This window comes from Lolium perenne, chromosome 7 (genome assembly GCF_019359855.2).
Source record: "Lolium perenne isolate Kyuss_39 chromosome 7, Kyuss_2.0, whole genome shotgun sequence".
In the NCBI taxonomy this organism is placed as follows: Eukaryota; Viridiplantae; Streptophyta; class Magnoliopsida; order Poales; family Poaceae; genus Lolium; species Lolium perenne.
In genome coordinates this window covers 274,940,656-274,962,086 of record NC_067250.2, presented here as the reverse complement: position 1 = coordinate 274,962,086, position 21,431 = coordinate 274,940,656, and positions in this window count along the sequence as shown.

The following is a 21,431-nucleotide window of genomic DNA, read 5'->3' as shown; positions in this document are numbered from 1 at the left end:
CAGCCGGTGGCAGCCGGGCCTCAAGGGAAACTACTGGATATTAAGGTACTCCTTTTAATAGAGTACCGGAGCAAAGCATTAACACTCCGTGAACACATGTGATCCTCACATCGCTACCATTCCCTCCGGTTGTCCCGATTTCTGTCACTTCGGGGCCATCGGTTCCGGACAGCGACATGTGTATACAACTTATAGATAAGACCATAAACAATGATTATCTTCATGAAACAATAACATGTTCAGATCTGAGATCATGGCACTCGGGCCCTAGTGACAAGCATTAAGCATAACAAGTTGCAACAATATCATCAAAGTACCAATAACGGACACTAGGCACTATGCCCTAACAATCTTATGCTATTACATGACCAATCTCATCCAATCCCTACCATCCCCTTCGGCCTACAGCGGGGGAATTACTCACACATGGATGGGGGAAACATGGCTGGTTGATGTAGAGGCGTTGGCGGTGATGGCGGCGATGATCTCCTCCAATTCCCCGTCCCGGCGGAGTGCCAGAACGGAGACTTCTGGCTCCCGCGACGGAGTTTCGCGATGTGGCGGCGTTCTGGAGGGTTTCTGGCGACTTCGACTTCTCTCCTGGCGTTTTTAGGTCGAGGCGAATAAGTAGTCCGAAGGAGGGCGTCAGAGGCCGGCCGAGGGGGCCACACCACAGGGCCGCGCGGGCCCCCCCTGGGCCGCGCCGCCCCATGGTGTGGGGCCCTCGGGCCTCCACTTCAATTGCCCTTCTGGCTCCGTTAGTTTCCTGGGAAAATAGGGCCTTCTGCATAAATTCCGAGGTTTTTCCCGAAAGTTGGATTTCTGCACAAAAACGAGACACCAGAGCAGTTCTGCTGAAAACAGCGTTAGTCCGTGTTAGTTGCATCCAAAATACACAAATTAGAGGCAAAACAATAGCAAAAGTGTTCGGGAAAGTAGATACGTTTTGGACGTATCAACTCCCCCCAAGCTTAGCTTATTGCTTGTCCTCAAGCAATTCAGTTAACAACTGAGCGATAAAAGAACTTTCACGAACACATTTGCTCATATGATGTATATATTCTCATGATATGGCTGATGCTCAAGCAGTTCATAATGAGATACATGCAAATAAGATCATCTAATAGCTATGTCAATCATGGAAAGGTACCAACAATTAATAATAAGCATCATGAATCATGTATATAAGCAAGATTGCAATGTTCATAAGAGAGTATGATAAAGTGGTATCTCGCTTGCCTGTATTTGGTTGGCAAAACATAAATGCCCGGGCACCTCTGGAGTTCATAGAAAGACTAGAAGTAGTGATTGTCAAAAGATAAATGCATCAAAGTTATACCACAATCAATCATATTTTGAGACAAGCATATTATACTAAGAATGACAGTTGTGCTCTCAAGATAGTGCTCAAAGAAATAATGGAGACACAACATAAAAGTAAAAGATTGACCCTTCGCAGAGGGAAGCAGAGATTAACATGCGCTAGAGCTTTTCATTTTTATAAAGTCGGGAGTAAAATTATTTTGAGAGGTGTTTGTTGTTGTCAACGAATGGTAATGGGTACACTAACTACCTCGCCAACCGGACTTTCAAGAGCGGCTCCCATGAATTATTGCATATTTATTTGGCACTCCTTCCAACCTTTCTTTCACAAACCATGGCTAACCGAATCCTCGGGTGCCTGCCAACAATCTCATACCATGAAGGAGTGCTTTTTTATTTTAGTTTTACTATGATGATGACACTCCCCCCAACCTTTGCTTACACAAGCCATGGCTAACCGAATACTTCGGGTGCCGTCCAACAATCACAAACCATGGAGGAGTGTCTATTTAAGTTAATTAATTCGGGACTGGGAATTCCATTGCCAGCTCTTTTTGCAAAATTATTAGATAAGCGGATGTGCCACTAGTCCATATGAGAGTCCGTCAAAAGTAAATGACAAGGTTGAAAGCTAAACACCACATACTTCCTCATGAGCTATGAAACATAAACACAAATTGAGAAGCATTTTGAAGGTTTTAAAGGTAGCGCATGAGAATTTACTTGGAATGGTTTGAAATGCCATGCATAGGTATTTATGGTGGACACGCTGGAGTAACTTGGTTTTCATGTGGTTGGAAGCACGAGCAGCGTTCCCGCTCAGTACAAGTGAAGGCTAGCAATAGACTAGGGAGCGACAAATCAAGAGAGCAGTAACTGTCATAATCATGCTTGCGGCAAAATAAATTAATGGAGGCATAAAAGTGATACAAGAACTCTGAAGCAATATAGATCATCGAGGCTTAATTGACTTTTTTGTTCAGTCATATGCATGCGTGAGCATGTGCCAAGTCGATATAAATGAATTATTCAGAGGAGGATACCACAATGCCATACTTACTTATGAATAAAACAATGCAAACAAACATACATGACATGCTACTCATATTAATAAATTGGAGCTAAACATGAGAGATCATGAACTACTAGACTTTCTCAAATAACATATACCTCGCATGAACCAACTAAGCATGCTCACATGGATGAGTATATGTACAAAAATGAAAACAAATAGAGTTCATACCAGCCTCTCACCACAATCAGATTGTCGTAGATCGTCATTATTGCCTTTTCACTTGTGCAGCTTGGATAATATGAAATGAAAACCACGCTCCAGCCACCGAAGACCATTGAACTCAAAAAGAACTTTACAAACCAGAGAAGAACAGCAAATATTTTTGGTGTTTTCAAATTGCAAATAAGAACAAGAGGAAACAAACAAACAAAGCAAAATCTTTTTGGGTTTTCTTATAGCAAACTAGCAATAGCAAATAAAGTGAAACAAACGCAAGAAACCAAAGCAAACAAATGGTGAAGAGAAACAACAGAAATATTTTTGGTCTTTTTGTGTTTTGGGAAGGAAACAAAACAAAAACAAGAAATAGCGAACTAAAAGAAACACAGAAAAGCAGGATGACAGAAATCTGCCAAAACCTGACAGCAGTACAGAAATCGATTTTTACAAAAATCTTACGTTGCTCAGATCGAAAAGTGTTCAACTAATGAAAGTTAGATAACAACCTGGGGAACCTGCACAAAAATTTGCAGCTTAAAATGACGTTCTGGCTATTTTTGACGATTTTTACAGTAACGTTCCAGAATCTGTTTTCAGGCAGCACTTCCCCAAATATCATCTTCCTCTCATTAGAAAACCACTCAAACGAACAAAACAAGTATGTGCAAGTATCCAGCAATCATAATATGCAAAGATTGAGTGATGCCGGTATACCTCCCCCCAAGCTTAGGCTTTTGGCCTAAGTGGAGTTCAATCCCATCGATCCCATGAAGTAGTGTCTCCGTAATATGAAGAAGATGGGTCGTATTCCGGGTATGTGCTAGAAGAAGCACCCGGATATGTGACGGTGTGGTCGTAGGAGGTCCCGACATCCTCGGAGTCATGTTGCTGGTGGAATTCTTGTATCTTCATATGTTCATCCACCTCCTCCTTGGTGCACGACCATGATTGCCTGTCAATACTTAACAAACCAGGTTGGGGAAGAGGGATTTCCTTCTCCTCCCCGTCAGAAAACAACATTCTATACACCATATTATCTAAAGTAGAGTCAGTGGTAACAAAATGATGACTCTTCATAGCAGTAATATCGAGTCTCCTAGGGGCCAATGGCACATCATTAGGATCAAGAGGAAGATTAAGATATGTTAAAACACGCAATGCGATAGTTCCTCCAAAAATAGGCCCCCTGGTAGTCAGGCGGCGAGCAATAAGAGCACCGAGGTGATAGGAGGTTTGACCAGTAAGTGCAATATGCAAGAAAGCAAGATGGTAACTAGAGATATTACTAGTGTTCTCCCTACCAAGAATGCTAGTAGCAATGTAGTATGCGAAATACTTAATGGCGGGAAGTTGGATGTTCCTTATCTTGCCCCGCTGGATGGTGCGACAATCATCCTCGGTGATCCCTCGGTAGAGCTCCAGCAAGTCCCGGGGTTGTCATCAATCCTACTTGCTGTACCTACAGGGGCAATGTCCAAAGCACAACAAAAATCCTTCAACGGCATAGTCACAGTCTTACCATAGATTCTGAATGCAACCGTTGGCTCATATTGTTTGTTGTCGAACTGGAAACTCTCGACAAAGATCTTGGTGAGCATGTGGTATTGCTCCCTTTCATCGCTCATATAGGTGGTTAACCCTGCCCTGTTGACAAGGGTCAAGAAATCCTCCGAGTATCCCTGCGTTCCTTAGAAAATCATAACATGGAAAAGTAGAAGCATTAGGGGGACCGTGGTCCTCTTCGGGCGCGAAGCTAGGCGCGAGGATGTCTTCATTGTATGATTGCCTAATCCGGGTGGCGGCCCTAGAAGGCCTCCCGGTGCTGGTTGTCCCCTTCTTGAACAACTCTCCAAAGCTAAACTTCTTCATAGCTTCTCTGAAATTTTCAACAAATGACATAAAAATTTGATTTGGTGACATATAATTGAGGGAAACTACAATAGGAACTTGCTAGAGTACTAATCATGCATCAAAACTAGTTTCTACCACTTAGAACAAGCATGCAAGCTCACTAATCATGTTACCTACAGCAGCAAAATATTCAAGATATACTCAACCAAACGAAATTCTACTTGGATGGGTGGAGGAGTCACATACCGAAGAGCAAATGTGCCAAATTTCAGACAGAAATCTGGGCTGAGTAAAGAGATCGAAAAATCTGGAGTTCGGAGCAAAAACGTGAGTGAGAGGAACTTGGTACGAGTTTTTCGGGAGAGAGACTGTTACGGGCGAAAGAGATGACAAAGTGGGGCAGAGGGGTCCCACACCACATGGTGGCGCGGCCACCTCCTTGGCCGCGCCGGCGGTGGTGTGGCGCCCTCTCGGTGCCCCACAGGTCATCCTCTGGTACTCCCAGGTGCCTCGTCGAAAAATAGGACCAACGGTATAATTTTCGCGAATTTTTGAAAACTTTGAAAAACGCACATTTACGGGTATTTAGTTTATTATTACTGGCCAGAAAAATTTTGAAATCTTCGAATAACTCAAGAACTTTGCAAATTAAAAGTGCTACAGCAACTAGAGCAAGTGGAGGAAGAAAGAGATGTTGTTTACCCTCTCCATGCATATAAAAAGTATCCGTTAACAAGGTTGATCAAGTCTTGTCACCAAATAACTTTTTCATAGCATAAGAAGAAATAAACCTCAAATCAATCATGTTACCTTGAATTGTATTGATATGGATCCAATCACGAGAGTGTGATATTCTTCCTTAGGCTCATATATAGGACAATCAATAGTTCCCACTTTGATAGTTCTCACATTAGAAATAGTATTAACTCCACATGCCTTCTCAATCCTCTTGGGAAAATAAACGGTATGCTCCCTATCATCAACATTGAAAGTAACCTTTCCTTTATTGCAATCAATAACAGCCCCTGCGGTGTTAAGAAAAGGTCTCCCAAGAATAATAGACATATTATCATCTTCAGGCATTTCCAACACAACAAAATCAGTTAATATCAAGCAGCTTAGTAGTAACTTGAACAGGAACATTCTCACATATACCAACAGGAATAGCAGTAGATTTATCAGCCATTTGCAAAGATATATCAGTAGGTATCAACTTATCTAGGTAAAGTCTCTTATAAAGAGAAAAAGGCATAACACTAACACCGGCTCCCAAGTCACATAGAGCAGTTTTAACATAATTATTCTTAATAGAACAAGGAATAGTAGGTATACCTGGGTCACCCAACTTCTTTGGAATTTTGCCATTGAAAGAGTAATTAGCAAGCATAGTGGAAATTTCCTCATTGGGGATTTTCCTTTTGTTAGTAACAATATCTTTCATATACTTTGAATAAGGAGGCAATTTAATGGCATCAGTCAAAGGGATTTGCAAGAATAAAGGTTTCATCCATTCGCAAAATTTATTATAGTGTTCTTCTTCCTTTGATTTTAGTTTCTTAGCAGGAAAAGGCATTTGCTTTTGCACCCAAGGTTCTCTTTCATTACCATGTTTCTCAGCAATAAAGTCTTCTTTAGTATACTTTTTATTTTTAGCATGCTTCTCAGGTTCTTCTTCAGCCTCTTCTTTATCAGGAGTATCATTCTTATCATTATCTTTATCATTATCATGTTCATTACCACTTTCAGTTTCAGCATCAGAAATAGAAATACTATTAGGATCATTAGCAGGTTCAGAGGATTCTACAATATTTTTATGTTTCTTCTTCTTTTTCTTCCTAGAATGAGCACTAGGTTCAATGCGTTGAGAATCTTGTTCAACTCTTTTGGGATGCCCTTCAGGATATAGAGGATCCTGGGTAGAGACACCACCTCTAGTTGTTACTTCATAAGCATGTTTCTCTTTAGAATTATTCCCTAACAAGTCATTTTGCACTTTAGTGAGTTGATCAATTTGAGTTTGAATCATTTGAAAATGTTTAACAAGCATCTTAACATCATTGGAGGTTCTCTCCACAATACCATGCAATTCACTAATAGCTTGAGAATTTTCCATTAAATGATTCTCTACCCTCATATTAAAATTTTCTTGCTTAACAATATAATTATCAAACTCATCTAAGCATTGTGCAGGAGGTTTCGAATACGGAATATCTTCCCTAGTAAAGCGTTGAAGGGAGTTTACCTCAATCATGGACGAAGGGGGAATTATCTCACATATATCTTCAATAGGAGGTAGATTCTTCACATCTTCAGATTTAATACCTTTCTCCTTGAGAGACTTCTTGGCTTCCCTCATATCTTCATCATTCAATTTAATTAAACCCCTCTTCTTCACTATTGGCGTTGGAGTTGGTTCAGGCGTATTCCAATCATCATAATTCCGGCATATTTTAGCCAATAATTCTTCAGCGTCGTCTGGAGTTCTTTTCCTGAAAACACAACCAGCACAACTATCCAGGTATGCCCTAGAATCAATGGTTAGTCCACTATAAAATATATCAAGTAATTCATGCTTTTCTAAATCATGGTCAGGCAAAGCTCTAATAAGAGAGCAAAATCTCGCCCAAGCCTCGTGCAATTTCTCTTCATCTCCCTGATCAAAACTATAAACTCTCTCGCAAAGCAGCATGTTGAGCACTAGCAGGAAAATATTTCCGAAAGAAAACAGCAAGCAATTCTTTTGGACTTTTAATAGAACTAGGTGGCAAATTATTATACCAAGTTTTAGCGTCATCCTTCAATGAGAATGGAAATATTTTAGCAACAAAGTAAGTACGCTTCTTAACGTCATCGTAAAACAAGCTCCGCGAAGTAGATAACTCAGTCAGGTGTTCAACAGCTGTTTCTTTTTGAGTACCACCGAAAGGTGTTTTCTCAACAATAGCTATATGAGATAGATCAAGAGAAAAATCATAATCTTTATCCCTAATGTTTATAGGAGATGTGGCAAATTTAGGATCAGGAGACGGTTTATATCTAACGGTATGTTCTGCTCGCCACTTTTTATTTTTTCTTGCATCAGTAGGAGCATTGAAGTTTTCATTAAAATCATCATCAAGCTCCACATAATCTTCCTCGGGATCATCACTAAAATAACCAAGTTCAGGTGAACTAACAGGTGTAGTAGCATTAGGAGTTTCGGTATTTTCAATTTGTCTAGACCTAGCAATTGTAGCATCTAGAAAGGATCCCAATGAACCACTATCATCAAGCACAGCAGAAACATTATCAATATTATGAGAGTGTTCAGATTCAGCAGATGTACCCACATGCGAAGCATGTGGCGGTGAAACAAGTTTATCAATCACAGATGGTGAATCAAGTGTAGCGGAGGTACTCAGAATTGTACCTTTTCTTGTAGTGGATGGTAATATGGCGATCTTAGTATCGCGAGGTTTACCCATGATGGAGAATTTGCAGCGAACAATATTAATCCAAGTGAACTTCCAAATAAAGCTATGCTCCCGGCAACGGCGCCAGAAAATAGTCTTGATGACCCACAAGTATAGGGGATCGCAACAGTCTTCGAGGGAAGTAAAACCCAATTTATTGATTCGACACAAGGGGAGACAAACAACACTTGGAAGCCTTAACAACGGAGTTGTCAATTCAGTTGCACCTGGAAACAAACTTGCTCGCAAGAGTTTATCAGTAGTAACAGTTTTATAGCTGTAGCTGTAGTGAAATAACAGCAGCAGAGTAACGAGACAGCAGTAGTGATTATAGTAAACAGCAGGATTAAAATACTGTAGGCACGGGGACGGATGACGGGCGTTGCATGGATGAGAGAAACTCATGTAACAATCATAGCAGGGCATTTGCAGATAATAATAGAACGGTGTCCAAGTACAAAGCAATCAATAGGCATGTGTTCCATATATAGTCGTGCGTGCTCGCAATGAGAAACTTGCACAACATCTTTTGTCCTACCAGCCGGTGGCAGCCGGGCCTCAAGGGAAACTACTGGATATTAAGGTACTCCTTTTAATAGAGTACCGGAGCAAAGCATTAACACTCCGTGAACACATGTGATCCTCACATCGCTACCATTCCCTCCGGTTGTCCCGATTTCTGTCACTTCGGGGCCATCGGTTCCGGACAGCGACATGTGTATACAACTTATAGATAAGACCATAAACAATGATTATCTTCATGAAACAATAACATGTTCAGATCTGAGATCATGGCACTCGGGCCCTAGTGACAAGCATTAAGCATAACAAGTTGCAACAATATCATCAAAGTACCAATAACGGACACTAGGCACTATGCCCTAACAATCTTATGCTATTACATGACCAATCTCATCCAATCCCTACCATCCCCTTCGGCCTACAGCGGGGGAATTACTCACACATGGATGGGGGAAACATGGCTGGTTGATGTAGAGGCGTTGGCGGTGATGGCGGCGATGATCTCCTCCAATTCCCCGTCCCGGCGGAGTGCCAGAACGGAGACTTCTGGCTCCCGCGACGGAGTTTCGCGATGTGGCGGCGTTCTGGAGGGTTTCTGGCGACTTCGACTTCTCTCCTGGCGTTTTTAGGTCGAGGCGAATAAGTAGTCCGAAGGAGGGCGTCAGAGGCCGGCCGAGGGGGCCACACCACAGGGCCGCGCGGGCCCCCCCTGGGCCGCGCCGCCCCATGGTGTGGGGCCCTCGGGCCTCCACTTCAATTGCCCTTCTGGCTCCGTTAGTTTCCTGGGAAAATAGGGCCTTCTGCATAAATTCCGAGGTTTTTCCCGAAAGTTGGATTTCTGCACAAAAACGAGACACCAGAGCAGTTCTGCTGAAAACATCGTTAGTCCGTGTTAGTTGCATCCAAAATACACAAATTAGAGGTAAAACAATAGCAAAAGTGTTCGGGAAAGTAGATACGTTTTGGACGTATCAGCGACCACCCGCAGACCACGAACGCCGCGCCAAAAGGTCCGGGGCCGCCGCCCCGACTTGCCAGCCACACCGACCACCCCGTCGCGTAGGCCGGGCCGACGAGCTCGCTACCCACGTAGCACGAACACGTCACCCATGCCTTGCAAGACCATGACCACACCCCATGGAGTCATCGCTGCAAGACCACCCGAGGCCGCCGCCTCGGCGCACGTCAACCGTCCGGGGCCGCCGCCCCGGCATCCACCACCCTCGGCGACAAGGCGACCAAGCACAACTACCGCACAACTACCACACCACGAGGACTACGGACTCCAAAAGCAGCGCCTTCAAGAAGGTAACGGCACAGTGTGTCGCCGCCGCCCGCTCCAAGGAGCAGAGGTTTTCACCCGGAGAACGCAAGAACTCGCGACAGCAGGAGACGAAGCCCCCCGATGAAGCCCTCAACAGGGAAAACGGTACCCAAGGGCACCGCCAACATCGGCACCGAATGGTGCGAAGCTTTCGCCTGGAGTGTCGACGCTGTCGGCTGTCGTCGGCCCAATGTAGGCCCTGGCAGAAGAGGTGACCCGCCGAGCAGGGTGCCTTGTTGCCGTCCACCAAACAGAAAGCGGAGCTAGGAGGTGCCCATCGGGGCCCGCAGGGGCCCATCTGAGCCCGCAGGAGGCCGCCCAACAGAGCCCCGCGAGCGAGCGCCGGCGGCGCAGAAGGCAGCGCCGCGCCAGGCGGAGAACGCGGCCGCCCCAAACAGCAGGGGCCGGGCGACGAGCTGGCTCGACCAGAGGGCATGGCCCACACGTGCCCATCTAGGCCCGCACGAGCCCATCTAGGCCCGCTCGAGCCCATCCAGGCCTGCGTGCACACAGCCGCCGCCGGCGCAGCAAGCCGCCTCGCCCCAGCGACGCCACGCCTCCTCTGCACCGCGTCGCCGGCCACACAGCCTCCGGTCCCCAGCAGGGAGGCCTCCCTCCGAGCCGCCGCACTAGGAGCCGAGAGGGACTAGGTCCCCGCCGCCCCCTTCACCGGCGCCGCACGGCTTTGCCGGCCGGCCACCTTGGGGGGCGACGAGGAGAGGGAGGAGGGGAGGAGGGGCGGCGGCGGCTGGGAGTTGGGTTCGCCCCCCGAGTCGCCCGGAGGAGGCGACGCGAGGGACGCGAGTAGTTTCTATAGGAACATCAAATTTAGTACCTCACTCAGATTCTAAAAAAATAGACTATTTTAGCACCAAAGATTTGTCTTTTTTGCACAAGGCACGAAACATATCGGTTTTTGCTGAAACAAATTTGTATATGTCAAGGTATACACGGGAAATTTTTATTTGTATTTTTCTAACATTTTAAAATATGTTTAATATGCATTTCAAATAAAAGGTGCATATGCACCCGGGTGTAGAAACACCCTGTCCGTTAGGTTCGTTCTTTTTAAGTAGTGTAGATGTAGATTACTAGTAGATAGAGATATGCCCTTCGGCCTTCCGTCGAGCCTGATCCAGACTTTGGTCGTTGGCTCGGAGGATTGACGCGTGCAATGAAGAAAAGGGAGAGCTGGACACCAGGCCCAGGCCTTCGACTTCCAATCCCGTGGGGACGATGCCAGCTCCAAGGAAGGTCTCCGCCCATGAACATTTCTTGTAGGACTGCATCAACACTTCTTTTAGTTCTGGTCCAATAATCACATTCCCTGATGCATCCCATGCCCATAGACACTAATCTAAGTATGACTACTCCAAGTGAAAAAAGGGTTAGCAATCCCAACGATTCTTCACAACTAGAGACAATCGAATATATGTCGGTAGTGCATAAATCTACTATGCTCAATTGTGTATACGGCTACACTATCTCACTGGCTAAGAATGAGACCCTATTTATGCTCACAACATGTATACCACTGGTGGAAAAAGGGGCTTTGGTCGCGGTTCGCAACTGCCATTAGTCGCGGTTGCGCAACCGCGACCAAAGACCGCGACTAAAGGCCCGTCCACGTGGGCCGCAGGCGAGCGCCAGGGCGGAGGACCTTTAGTCGCGGTCCAACCGCGACTAAAGGCCTCCGCAGGGTTTAGGGTTTAGCCCCCCCTCCCCCTAAATCTGGTTTCTTTTTAATTTGTATTATTTTATTTCTTTTGGGTTTTAATTTTGAAGGAGTTTCACATATTCTACGGTACTACATACATGCATATGAATGTACAATTTCAAACAAATTTGAAATTAGAACCAAAAAGAATTCAAGAGGAATATACAATATATATTCAATATCGGATGACCATATACAATATATATTCAATATCGGATGACCATATACAATTTTGAACAAGTTAGTTACAAATTCTGGTGCATATAAAGTTCTACGTCATCGTAATGGTGTTCTCCTCTAGGATCGATGACTTCCCTCGCCAACCATCCAGCTAGTTCCTCTTGAAGTGGTCGGAAGCGAGCTTCTGGACTAAGCGTCTTCCGGAGGTTATTCCTCAGGATGTTGTTCTCACACTTCTGGTCCCCCTCATTGCAGTATCTCCGGATCCTCTCACAAACATAGTATCCACATAGATTGGTCCCCGGTGGCTGAATATCCCCAGTCGTCCGCACTGCCATTTTAAAATGTAGCTCTTTTTTGAATTCACCGACCTTGGTATCTACGAACCGTCTCCAAACCCTACGAGGCAAAGAAAATTAAATAAACAAGAGAGTTATTAATTAGTTACTTGATATTAGGAAATGATGAACGAAATAGGCCGATCGATATAGAGCGCAAATGAATGAAAATAATTACTTTTGCATCATTTTTCTCATGTCGGCCCAAAGCGCCGGATCCATATTCAGAGAGTCGTGGACGAGAACTGAGGAGGTCTGAACTTGAATTACCATAAGAATCCAGTGGAACCTGCGGACACGATACATGCACAGTCATGCATAACTCATCGATTAGCCACATACCATGCATGGAGTAAACAAAAGAGAATGTGCTCAAGATAGAAACACTCACCCAAAATGGTAAGGAAATAGAATATCACTTTTCTGTTGCTGTTTTCTAATAAACCGCCACAGGTCATCCTCCACATCGGCGGGGTGGTGTTCTAACACATGTGAATTAACGATGTGTGGGTCAATGAACCCAACATCATGGATGTTCCTTATTCGCATTTCCCGCTTCTTCATTACGCATAATAGCGTACACAACAAAATAGTTAGGACAATATATATATATAGTGCGAGGCAATGAACGAGATGGGGTAGAAATTAATAAATCACTTACGTAACGTAGCAACTGATGATAGATTTGTCGAGGTCGCGCAGATTGAACAGCTGGAACAATTCACTCAGATGAATTTGTACCCAGTAATGTTTGAAGTGATGCTCATATCTAACTTCCGCATAGATATAGTCTTTGGCGTTTTTATGTTTTATGTAACCCTTGTACCAATTTAGCAGACCTTTCATTTGTCGAGGTAGATCCTCTTCCTGCGCAGGCTCGACGAGAGGGCCATTCTTCACATATGTAAATACTACGTCCTTCATTGGCGCCTCATCAAGGCCTAGCAGTGCACGAAGAGTGATACCTAAGTCGGCCGCTTGTTCTCTGGCACTCGTTACAGTCAATCCATGTGCTGCCGCAGCTGCTATGATATCGGGGGCATCCGGATCGGCAGCTTGCACTATGAGCGGGGCGATCGATTGTTTACTTTGTTCCCCGAGCTGGGCAACTTCTTTCCCCCTTTCTAAGTTTTTCTCGGCCTCCTCCAAGGCTTTCTTCTCCGCCAACTCTTGGTTCCTCTTGAACGCGAGTGCTTGCCTACGAAGTTCACGTAAATAGTCGTCAGGCAGATTCTTCGCGGCTTGGGACGGTGTGTTCAAAAATGACTTAGCCCACTGCTTTTGCTTGTCAGAATATACTGGCTTGGGCTCGCCCTCTCTTTTCTTCTTGCACTCCTCCTTCCATTTCTCATGCTGAGCAGCCACGGCCGCTGCATTTTCCTCGACACTTAGTTCCCAAGGCCTCGGGATGAGAGGCTTCAGTGATGGCTCTGGTATCTTTGTGGTTCTAGGTACATAAGGGTCCGGGTTAATAACCCAGGACTGCTTCTGCTTCTTCGCCGGAGGTGGATTGGGGGGCGGTACCGGTGTCTGATCACCCGCCGGACGAGGACTGGGGGGCGGCGTCTGCTTACCCGCCGGAGGTGAATTGGGGGGCGGCGTCGGCTGACGTGAATGAGGTGTATTAGGTGAAGCACCACCACCACCGCCGCCACCGCCACCGTCACCGCCACCGCCACCGTCACCGCCACCGCCACCGTCACCGCCACCGCCACCACCACCACCGTACGGGGGTGGACTTGTTGGCGCCTCGCCTGGAAACTTGATAAATTTCTTCTGCCATAGAATGAACTGGCGCTTGACATCTCCAAGTCTTTTCACCCCTTCAGGTGTAGCAATGTCAATGTCCAGGTCCTCAAACCCTTGGACTATCTCCTCCACCGTGACACGAGCATAGCCATCTTGAATGGGGTTGTTGTGGTGGAGTGCTCCAGGTGGTAAAGCACTGCCGATGGCTACCTTCATGGACATGTTCCCGATAGGATAATACAGATGACATGCTTTCATCTCCTTTATATTGTCCACGGGGTAGCGAGGAGGCTCCGGTGCAGTAATTTCGACCACCAGAGGCTCCGGTGCAGTAATTTCGATCGTCGGTGCACCAGCCGGTGAGGCCTCTGTGGAAGCCACGCTGCTTCTTCTCCGCTGCTGGCTTCCGAGATCCATTGGATGATCTTCATGCTGCGCCCGAGCTGCATCTCTTTCGGCGACTAGTACACTCACGGTTTTCTTCATCACATCCATTTCCGTTACCAACTTCGCCACAACATCTGCATCCCGATCCATCTTTCTCTTACGGCTTCTGTAACCGTACGGGTCATCGTTCTGGGGGAACCCTACTTTCCACGAAATGGGCCCCATGCCTCGTACACGTCCTCCGTGTTCAGGATTCCCGAGGGCTTTTGTCAGGGCGTCGTTCTCTCTGTTGAACTTGATCCTCCCCTCTTGAGCATCCCTCATTGCCTCAATAAGCTTTTGGGTGGGTGTAATTATTTTGCCCTGATAAACACACTCCCCTCTCTCCGGGTTCAGCGATCCCCCATGCCCGTACCACCAGCTTTTGGCCCTTGGGTTCCATCCCTCCGTACCTGGACGGATTCCTCGCGCCCTCAGCTCGCTCTCCATCTTCTCCCACCTAGGCTGCCAAAAGCGATACCCTCCTGGCCCCATAATATGATTGTACTCCTTCTTGGCCGCATTCTTCTTATTTTTTTTCGACATTTCAAGGAACTGCTCTGATTTCTTTTGCTTCACAAATTCTGGCCAATCATGTTGCAGTTTCTCATATTGTCCTTTGAAATCCGGAGTCTTGCCCTGCTTGACAAAGTCATGGGCTAGATTTTGCTTGTATTTCCAGAATGCGTTGGACATCTTAGAAAGAGCGAACTGTTTGACTAGCTTGCACCTCTCCTTGTTTTCCTGAATCTTGTTACCCTCCTCATCGTATTTGCGGTATTCCGGAGGTAGAACGAAATGTTCCATAAGCTTGTTGAAGCAATCTTTTTGTGTTCTCTTATCGACAAAAGTGAAACCAAGACGTGCCTTCTTTGGCTCATTCCACTCCTGGAAGGTGATCGAGACGTTGTCTCTAACAACGGCTCCGCATTGGCTGATAAACTTGGTGGCGTTCTTGCTGGGCTCCAGCGGCCTGCCGGTTTGTTCATCGACAACATCGATGGTGCATGTTTCGTTTGGTTTCATCGTCTTGGTTGCGCCACGCTTTGACGACGTACTCGATTTTTTCGACGATCCGGCCGAGGGCTAAAATAAGAAAGAGAGTCACGCGCGTTAGTACACACACATTTATTCAAATCAGTTAGTTTGTATCACCAGACGCTCAATATGTATATATATATACCTCGGCGCCGGAGGTGGTTGCTACTTCCAATTGAAGATCGTCGTTTATCGACGTTTCTTCGGCATCATCTGCTTGCTGACGGCGCCCTTCATCTTCACCCTCAAGGTTCAGATAAGAAGAGATATCATCTTCTTCTTGTCCGGTCGGCACATATAGAATATCGCCTTTTATGATGCCGAACATATGGTCTTCAGCTTCCGGATCATAGTTGTCCAGAATCGGGTCAGCTCTATCGTCCGCCATATGTCAGTAGTGAAAACATGTAGTCAAAACAAATTAATTGTGTATATGCATTATCACATCTCTTCTACATATAAACAGAGAGGGTGACGAGCGGGAGGCGAGAGGGGGGACGCAGTGACCGCGTGACCGAGAGACCGGTGGCGGTGGCGAAAGGGCGGTGGCGAAAGGGCGGTGGCGGTGACGAGGACACATAACCCTCGCGGTGGCGGTGGCGGTCTAAATTTTGTTAAGTTAAAATTTTGATCATTAAGTCTAAATTTTGTTAAGTAAAATTTTTCTTAAGTTAAAATTTTGATCATTAAGTCTAAATTTTGTTAAGTTAAAATTTTGATCATTAAGTCTAAATTTTGTTAAGTAAAATTTTTCTTAAGTTAAAATTTTGATCATTAAGTCTAAATTTTGTTAAGTTAAAATTTTGATCATTAAGTCTAAATTTTGTTAAGTAAAATTTTTCTTAAGTTAAAATTTTGATCATTAAGTCTAAATTTTGTTAAGTTAAAATTTTGATCATTAAGTCTAAATTTTGTTAAGTAAAATTTTTCTTAAGTTAAAATTTTGATCATTAAGTCTAAATTTTGTTAAGTAAAATTTTGATCATTAAGTCTAAATTTTTAAGTTTTAAGTTTTTTGTTATAAGTTACAAAGTTTTAAGTTTTTTTTGTTAATTAAGTGTATAGTTAAAATTAAGTTTTAAGTTTTTTGTTATAATTTACAATTTTACAATTTTACAATTTTAATTAAACAAATTTTACAATTTCAGTTTACAATTTTAATTAACAAATTTGTGAGTTAATTAATAAAAACAAAAAAAAACAAAAAAATGGGGGCGCCGGCCACGGCCCCCTCGTCTCTCCCTCCATCGATCTCTCTCCTCTCTGTAACTCTAGCGCGGCCGCGCGTGGCGGAGGCCGGCGGCGGGCGGTGAGAGCAGCGCGCGCGCCGGCGACGGCGAGGGCGGCGCGCGCGGCGACGGCGAGGGCGTGCGCGCGCGGGCGACGGGTGATCGAGGGCGGCGGCGGCGAGGGCGGCGCGCCGGGCGGCGGCGGGCGAGGGCGCGCGGCGCAGTACACGTGCGCGGCGGGGCGAGAGAGGGCGGCGCGGGGAGCGGTAACGACGGTTGCGGCGGTGATGTACGGGGCGGGCGAAGGGCGACGGCGGCGAAGGCGAAGGCGACGGCGGCGAAGGCGACGAAGGCGACGCGCGCGACGGCGGCAGTTCGATCGGCGCAGAGACGGAGTGGGCGAGGAAGAGGAGAAGAGGCGCCGCCCGCTCGTATTTATAGGCGAGGGCCTTTAGTCGCGGTTGGGGTCACCAACCGCGACTAAAGGCTACCCTTTAGTCGCGGGTGGGTTCCCCAACCGCGACTAAAGGCCATTTTCCGCCAACCGCGACTAAAGGTATTTTTTCAAATTACTTTTCTTTTTCAAATTACTTTTCTTTTTCGAATTACTTTTCTTTTTCAAATTACAAATAATATATCAAAAAGTAAAGAAAAATAAAACTAATTCATTTCAAAATCTGAAAAATACATATAATATATCAATAAATTCAGAAAAATAAAACTAATTCAATTCAAAATCTTAAAAATACAAATATTATATCAAAAAATTTAGAAAATTAAAACTAATTCATTTCTAAATGTTAAAAATACAAATAATGTATGAAAAAATTCAAGAAAATAAAACTAATTCATTTCTAAATCTTAAAAATACAAATAATATATCAAAAAATCAGAAAAATAAAACTAATTTATTTCAATATGTTAAAAATACAAATAATATATCAAAAAATTAAGAAAAATAAAACTAATTCATTTCAAAATCTAAAAAATACATATAATATATCAATAAATTCATAAAAATAAAACTAATTCAATTCAAAATTTTAAAAATACAAATTATCAAAAATTCATAAAAATAAAACTAATTCATTTCAAAAGTTCGTTGGCCCCCTCTTCCCGCCTCTTTCCGCCGACCCCCTCTTCCCTCCTCGTCTTCCCGCCATTTCTTCCCTGTCTTCCCGCCTCTTTCTTCCCGCCAATTGTTTCCCGCCAATTTCTTCCGGCCTCTTTCTTCCCGCCAATTTTTTCCCGCCAATTTCTTCCCGCCACTTTCTCCCCGCCTCTTTCTTCCCGCCTCCTGTCTTCCCGCTCCCATTTTTCCCGCCATTTGTCACTACATATAGGTAGCCCGGCTTGGCCAGCATTATCACATCTCTACAATCTCTCATCACTCTCTCATGGCTTCCACCGCACCCACTCTAACCTACCAGCAGGTGGAGGAGCTTTGCTCCTCGAACTACCCTTGCCCTCCGGGCTACCGCGTCCCTGCCGGCTGGAGCCTAAGCGCCGGCGGCGTGCCGGTCCCTCCCGTCCCTCAGGGTACTGCGCGCCGGGCGGCCATCACGAACCACTACTACCTCGACCTCACGCTGGAGCAGCGGATGAATCCCCGCTGGCATCCCGATAACCAGCATACTTGGGACGCCTTCTTCATCAATCGGCGTGAGAGGGCGCTCGCCAGGTATGAGGAGGACGGTCTGCCTCCTGGGAACTTCCACGAGGCCGGCCGTCGGCTATGGTGGTACGGCCGGACTCTGCAGAGCGTCATGGACTACATCACGGCCGGCGATATCCCCCGCCTGCGCTACCCTCAGTTCGAGCCACGAGCGCCGCCCGACGACAGCCGACGACAAGAGCGACGACGACGCCGGCAACTTAGAAGGCGACGACTACCAGTACAACGGCGGTGGCTATGAAGACTACGAGTATGCATATTATACGCCTAGGCAGGAGTATGACTAAATCACTCCAAATTTCATGTATGCAGGAGTATGACTTAGTCACTCCAAATTTCCTGTATGAAGGAGTATGACTTAGTCACTCCAAATTTCATGTATGCATGCAGGAGTATGACTTAGTCACTCCAAATTTCATGTATCATCAGTGCTATCTCGAGTCAATTGAATCATTCGAAAATGGACACCAAACACATCACGGGTAATATAATTCACATGATTCATTCAACAAAGTTTGGTACAATAAATTATTACACATCATTTCTTCCCTTGTGTCCCTGCTTGCTTACGATTGTGCCGTATCCATGGAGCAATCTCATCATTTAACTTAATGCTTGGGTCGGTGTTCACTTTGAAGGGCGGAATTTCAGCAAACATATTATAATCTTCTGACATGTCTGTCTTGTCCTCCACTCCCACGATGTTTCTTTTCCCTGAAAGAACAATGTGGTGCTTTGGATCATCGCATGATGTACTGATCGTTTTCTTATCTTTCCGTTTCCTCGGTTTGCTACTCATGTCCTTCACATAGAAAACCTGAGCGACATCTTTCGCTAGGACGAATGGTTCGTCAAGGTAACCAAGATTGTTGAAATCCACCATTGTCATTCCGTATTGCTGGTCCACCTTTACCCCACCTCCTGTTAGCTTGAACCATTTGCACCGGAACAAAGGGACCCTAAAGGAGGGTCCATAGTCAAGTTCCCATATCTCCTCTATGTAACCATAATATGTGACCTTTTGCCCATTCTCGGTTGCTGCATCAAAGCGGACACCACTGTTTTGGTTGCTGCTCTTTTTATCTTGGGCGATCGTGTAAAATGTATTCTCATTTATCTCGTACCCTTGGAAAGTCGTTATAGTCGAAGATGGTGTCTTGGCCAACATGTACAGCTGATCTACAACCTTATTGTCACTCATTAAATGTTTTCTCAACCAACTGCCGAAAGTCTCCATGTGGGCCTTCCTAATCCAGGATTCAGGCTTCCTAGGGTTGTCCGAGCGTAAAATATTCTTGTGTTTCTCAAAGTACGGAGCCACCAAGCTGGAATTGGTCAGAACTGTGTGGTGTGCTTCGATCGTAGAATGGCCGTCCATACATATCATTGATTTCCTTCCGATCGTGCCTTTTCCACTTAGTCTCCCCTCGTGCCGCGATTGAGGAAGACCAATCGGCTTAAGGTCAGGAACAAAGTCAACACAAAACTCAATTACCTCCTCATTTCCATAGCCCTTGGCGATGCTTCCTTCTGGCCTAGCACGGTTACGAACATATTTCTTTAATACTCCCATGAACCTCTCGAAGGGGAACATATTGTGTAGAAATACAGGACCGAGAATGGAAATCTCATCGACTAGGTGAACCAGGAGGTGCGTCATAATATTGAAGAAGGATGGCGGGAACACCAACTCGAAACTGACAAGACATTGGATCACATCGTTCTGTAACCGTGGTAGAACTTCTGGATTGATTACCTTCTGAGAGATTGCATTGAGGAATGCACATAGCTTCACAATGGCTACTCGAACATTTTCCGGCAGGAGCCCCCTCAAAGCAATCGGAAGCAATTGCGTCATAATCACGTGGCAGTCGTGAGACTTCAGGTTTTGGAACTTTTTCTCCGCCATGTTGATTATTCCCTTTATATTGGACGAGAATCCTGACGGGACCTTCATACTGCTCAGGCATTCAAAAAAGATGACCTTCTCTTCTTTGGTCAGAGCGTAGCTGGCACGACCTTGAAACCGTTCCGGATGCCGGTCATCAGGGTCTTTCAAACTTTGCTGGTCCTGCCGTGCTTCCTTTGTATCATTTGACTTCCCATACAAGCCCAAGAAGCTTAGGATGTTCACGCAAATATTCTTCGTAACGTGCATCACGTCGATTGCAGAGCGGACTTCTAGGACTTTCCAATATTCTAGCTCCCAGAATATAGATTTCTTCTTCCACATGGCTACGTGCCCGTCAGCTCCCTTCGGAACTGATTGTCCGCCAGGACCCTTTCCAAAGATGACTTTCAAATCCTTGACCATATCAAATACCTCAGCACCAGTGTGTTCCGCAGGCTTCGGTCGGTGATCTGCCTTGCCGTTGTAATGTTGCCTTTCTTTCTTACTGGATGACCTTTCGGAAGAAATCGACGATGCCCAAGGTACACGTTCTTCTTACAATTTGGCAAATGTACACTTTCAGTCTCATGTAAGCAGTGCGTGCATGCATTGTATCCCTTATTTGACAGTCGAAAGGTTACTAAGAGCAGGCCAATCGTTGATGGTTACGAAAAGCAACGCTCGTAGGTCAAATTCCTCTTCTTTGTGCTCATCCCACACACGGACACCAGGTCTGCCCCACAGCTGCAAAAGTTCATCAACTAATGGCCTTAGGTACACATCGATGTCGTTGCCGGGTTGCTTCGGACCTTGGATGAGCACTGGCATCATAATGAACTTCCGCTTCATGCACAACCAAGGAGGAAGGTTGTAGATGCATAGAGTCACGGGCCAGTACTATGGCTGGAGCTCGCTCGCCAAAAGGATTCATGCCATCCGTACTTAGACCAAATCTTATGTTCCTTGCGTCAGCTGCAAAATCTTTGAACTCTCTGTCGATCTTTCTCCATTGCGTTCCATCTGCGGGGTGTCTCAACTCCCCGTCCGACTTACGGTCCTCTTTGTGCCATCGCAACAACTTGGCATGCTCTTTCTTCCTGAACAGACGTTTCAACCGTGGTATTATAGGAGCATACCACATCACCTTGGCGGGAACCCTCTTCCTGGGTTTCTGGCCCTCAACATCGTCACCAGGGTCATCGCCTCTGATCTTATAACGCAATGCAGTGCATACCGGGCATTCATTCAAATTCTCGTATTCACCGCGGTAGAGGATGCGGTCGTTGATGCATGCATGTATCTTCGTAACCTCTAAACCTAGAGGGCAGACAACCTTCTTTGCTTCGTACGTAGTGGCGGGCAACTCGTTATTCTTTGGAAACATATTCTTCAACATTTTCAGCAAGTTTTCAAATGCCGAGTCAGCTACACCTGCTGTGCCTTCCATCTCAGCAAATCCAGTGTGCAGCCCAGCTTTTTCAG